Below are 5,269 nucleotides of genomic sequence, written 5' to 3'. Positions count from 1 at the left end.
GTGGTTTGATCATCGGTACACGGAAGCACAACGAACGTGTGTGGCTGTCACTTCGTATAATCCATAGGAGTGGATTTTGGAATATCTTGTGTTAACCCTTGCCTGGGGATGATGTATAGAAACCCCTGGAGGACGGTATTCCTGTGACAGGTCACTTTCGCTGATAACTCGTATGTGGACGGATTCAAAGGATAAGAACTTCGTCGACGGTTATTTTGAAGTAACGGCCTTTTCTCTACGTTTCACCCTGGATTACAAATATTTCTCTCCCGTCATTTATTCCGGGATTACTGAACTTTCCTACTTTACCATCTCAAGACTCTGAGCTTTGTTCCCTCAGGCTCGATAGTCTGGGAATTATATTTACACATATATACAGATAACACTGTTAACTGTCCTTTATTTCATTAAGTTACTATATTGTAATTAGATGCTAATAGAGAGAATGGTTTTAACATCAAAACCAGACTCCAGTATGAACTCTATTGCTGCTGGTTCGTTTCTAAAACGTTTCAGTTCGTAACACAGTTTTATAAAACTAGTTAGTCTGGAGTGTTTCATACAGTTCTGGCCGCCCCCATTCTCGGAAGGATGTCGGGGCTTTGGAGAGGGCGCAGAAGAGGTTTACCAGGACGCTTTTGTAAATGGTTCTTTTACCGGTATCTCTAACTTGTTGATTGATTCCAGACAAGACTTCTTTGATAAAATAAAAAGAGCTTGGTTGGATGACCTAAACTGTCAGATTTCTGATGATAGATGGAATAGAATTCTTAAACGGGTTAATAAATCATCTTTCTGTGCTCGTCATTCTCTTCTACAAGTTAGAGTGGTTCATAGAGCTTACGATTCTGAACAGAAGCTCTCCAGTTTTTACCCGAATGTTTCTCCACTTTGCAATAAATGCAACTCTGCTGATGCCTCTTTAATTCATATGTTTTGGTTTTGCCCTACAATTGAAAAGATTTGGCGGGAAGTATTCCATACCTTTTCACAACTTTTTAGGGTCCAATTTGACCCAAATCCCCTTACTGACTTGGTTGGTATAGCTATCATTTTAACTAAAAAAAAATTCGATCAAATTGACTCTCTTATTTCTTCCTTTATTTGGAATAATAAGAGACCAAGAATTAATAAGTATAATTTACAAAAATCTAAAATAGATGGTGGACTTGCTCTTCCTAATTTAAGACTGTATTATTGGGCTGTGAATATTAGACAATTATGTTTTTGGTTATATTGGCTTAATAAGAAACAAAAACCATTATGGGTTGATTTGGAATTAAAAGCTGTTAAACAATTTCAGTTAACTTCAATATTAGGAGCTCCATTAGCTTTATAGCTCTCTAAAATTCCAAATTTAAATCTTTACCCGGTTCTTAAACTATTCCAACGGATTTGGGTTCAGTTACGTAATTTTTTAAATTTGAAACAATTCAGTTGTCTAGATTTTTATATCGAAACTTTTCATTTAAACCTTCAACAACTGACCCTATTTTTCTCCTATGGAACAATAAAGGGATCCATTCTTTTACAGATTCATTTTGTGATGGTCGATTGATGACCTTTGAAGATTTAATTAACAAATTTTCTCTCGCTCATACATATTTTTTGGAATATGTTCAGTTTCGACATTTTTGACAACAATGCTTACTTAAGTTTCCATATTTACAATAATCTGATTTGTTAGATACCATTTTGAAATTGAATCCCTTAGAGAAAGTTTCCATTGGCAGAATGTATAACTTATTTTTGTTACAAAAAGAGAACATATCACTAAAGATTAAACATGATTGGGAGAGAGAACTTACTATGACCTTTGTTAATGAAGATTGGCTTCGAGTTTTGAAAAACGGAAATTCTTCTATATGTGCCAACCATTGTTTAATTCAATTTAAAACTGTTCACTGTTGTTATTGAACAAAGGAGAGACTATCTAAAATATTTCGTAGTATAGACAAATGCTGTGATAGATGTAAAACTGAAGTAGCTACTTTGTCACATAATTTCCGGCATGTTCATCATTAAAATCGTTTTGGAAATCTTTATTTCCAACAAGTTCTGAAGCTCTGAAAATGAATTTACAACCTAATAGATTGACTGTTCTATTTGGTATAGTTCCACATCATATTCAGGGTATTTCATCTTCAGATCTAGTTGTAATTGCATTTGTTACACTATTGACAAGAAGGGCCATTTTATTAAAATACAAAGATACTTCTTCCCTTGCATTAATTGATTGGTTTTCTCAAGGAATCTTATGTCTTAGTTTGAAAAAAATTAGGAGAACTTTTGATCCTCGATTCGATTTTGAGAGAAGATGGGGTTCTTTGCCAAATATTATCATTTAATTTGAATTATGCTATGTGGTTTCCTTCCAATTTTATTTTTTTATAAATATGAAATGGCGGTTGATGATTGTGTTTTCTTTCTGACAGTTATTTAGTTTATAATATTTTCGCTTAGTAATTCATTTGTTAGTATTTTCTAGTTAGAATTAGAAGTGTTTAAAGTATATTCATTGCCTGTAAAAAATATCGGCATGCGATGACGTCACATCCGGTTTCGCCGCGTCTTGTGTGAAAATACCGGTTTGAGATTAACGCGAGGGTGGGGGGCTCACCACGAGGCTCACCTGAGCAGAAGTTGTTTTGCAAGCATTAGAAATCACACTGAGAGCAACGCTGTAAGTTAATAGATAATCGATATATTGAACTAAGATGTTAATGCCGATCCTGTTAAAAGTAACGACGGTCGATAATGTTTATGTTTTCGTTAGTTAAAGAGTTGCGGATAGTTTGCATTGAAGTGTATTTAAAGTACTCAATGGCGTAGGTAAACTCTGCCTGTATACTGCACCTTAATGTAATGTAGTTATAGTCACTTTTGCAAGTACTTACAATTGAAATGTGATATTAAGAAAGGAACAAATACTGTATCAATCTTGTATTGTTTTATCAACAGTTTTCACCATATGTTAATGTGAAGAGTGAACAGTAAATGGTTAATCTTACTGCGATCTGGTTTTCATTGACTGTGGTTTATCTCGACGTTTAATTCGGCGTTATCTGTTACACCCGAACGAGAACGTTACAATGATACTATTTTTATATTTAGATGATGGCTAAACGTATTGCTCCGGGGGGGTTGATTTCTAATGGGTTTTTTCCCTTTTTTGTAGTTAGTGGGATCCCCCCTAGTTAGATGGGGTTCTTTATTACCTTCTTTTTCGTAAAAATATTTTCCATTTTTATATTTAGCGATTAGTTTTTTTCTTCAGCTTTATTAATTTTATACATATTAATCCATTGGTCTTGTTTCATTCTATAGCTGTAGAAGATTATGTACTGGTAAAAAAGATTATAAAAATGAAAAATGAAAATGACAAAACAACAATGTAACAAAGCATTATAGCTGCAGAGGTCACGTCGAGTTACATTGTGAGGCCGAGTCCATTTCATCATTCTTCTGGATTATGACCACAGACAGGAAGCCGTCCTTGAGCCGGGTAGTTCGCGCTTTAAGGCTTTTGTATCGCTTCCCCGATGGAGGAGCGGGTTTGCAGCGAGGATGTCCAGGTTGTGAGGGTCTTTGAGTACATGGCCTGCTTTTCCGAGGCAGGGGAAGTGTAGGAAGAGTCCATGGAGTGGAGGCTTGTTTCCCCGATGTTCTCTTCTCTCCAAAGTTCTCTGCAGTTCCTTGCAGTCATGGGCAGAGCAGTAGCCATACGAAGGCGTGAAGTATCGACAAGAAGCTCAGAGACCTCGGCCTTCACCCTGCCTTGTGTAGCTGGATCCTGGACTTCCTGTCAGATCGCCGGCAGGTGGTAAGAGTGGGCTCCCTCACCTCGGTCTCGCTGACCCTCAGCACACATATCCCACAGGGGTGTCTCCTTGCACCCTCCTTTACTGTCTGTAATCCCATGACGTGTCGCCACCCACAGCTCCAATCTGCTAATTAAATTTACTGACGACACTACTCTGACTGGCCTAATCTCAAATAATAACGAGGCAGCCTACAGAGAAGAAGTCATCACCCCGACACAGTGGTGTCAAGAAAACAACCTCTCCCTCATTGTGACAAAGACAAAGGAGCTGGTTGTGGATTACAGGATGAATGGAGACAGGGACCAACTTCAACATTTCCCTGTCTGTTATTGACACAAAATGCACATTTTAATATTGATCATGACACAGCGTATTTTATATAACGTTAATGATATGAAGCATATTTACAAATCGTTACTGACAGAGAACCGTATAATTTGTGTTCTGCGTGTTATATGAATGTACTTACCTGTGATGTTGCCACAAGTCAGTCTTTCTCTGTACCTGTACCTTCCCATACTTGTGCAGTTGGCAATAAATTCAACAGGACCTGAGAAATCTCAGTGAGATTTGATTAGTGATGATCATCTTGTCAGCTCGGTAGGTCGAATGTATGAGACAGTCCACTGTTAAATGCAAAACACTGAACAGTGTCGATGATCAGAGGGATCATGGACTCCAAGTTCATCGCTCCCTGAGAGAGACTGCACAGATTGATCGGGTGGTTAAGAAGGCAAATGGCATGGTTGTCTTTATTAGTTGAAGCATTGAGTTCAAAAGTCGGGAAGTTGTTTTTCGGCTGTTACGAGCCTGTTACTATATACTAATAAAGGTAATGGTTTTAACATCAAAACCAGACTCCAGTGTGAACTCTATTGCTGCTGGTTCGTTTCTAAAACGCTACAGTTCGTAACAAGGCTTTACAAAACAGGTTACACCACATCTGGAGTGTTTCATACAGTTCTGGTCGCCCCCATTCTCGGAAGGATGTCGGGGCTTTGGAGAGGGCGCAGAAGAGGTTTACCAGGACACTGCCTGGATTAGAGGGCATGAGCTATAACGAGAGGCTGGACAAACTTGTGTTGTTTTCTCCAGAGCGGAGCAGGCTGGGGTGAGACTGGATGGACGTTTATAAGATTACAAGAGGAATAGATAGAGTGGACAGACGATATATTTTTCCTGGGGGTTGAAATGTCTAATACATTTAAGGTGAGAGGAGATGTGAGCGGCAAGTTTGCTTCTTTTCACAGACTAATGAGCAGCTGGAATCTCTGCCTGGGGGAGGGGGGAGTTGTCGCCAATCCTGACACGTGATCCCGTTTGCCCCTCCCATGTAACCGCAGATTGGCAGCACCTGCGCGTCTGTTTCCGAGGGCCCGACTCCCGATGATGTAACAATCTCTTCGCGCATGTTCACCGTTTCCGGGTGAACGGTGTTATCCTCT

This window comes from Hypanus sabinus, unplaced genomic scaffold (genome assembly GCF_030144855.1).
Source record: "Hypanus sabinus isolate sHypSab1 unplaced genomic scaffold, sHypSab1.hap1 scaffold_336, whole genome shotgun sequence".
Lineage (NCBI taxonomy): Eukaryota > Metazoa > Chordata > Chondrichthyes > Myliobatiformes > Dasyatidae > Hypanus > Hypanus sabinus.
The sequence above is the reverse complement of the archived record's forward strand: the minus strand, read 5'-3'. Positions refer to the sequence as shown.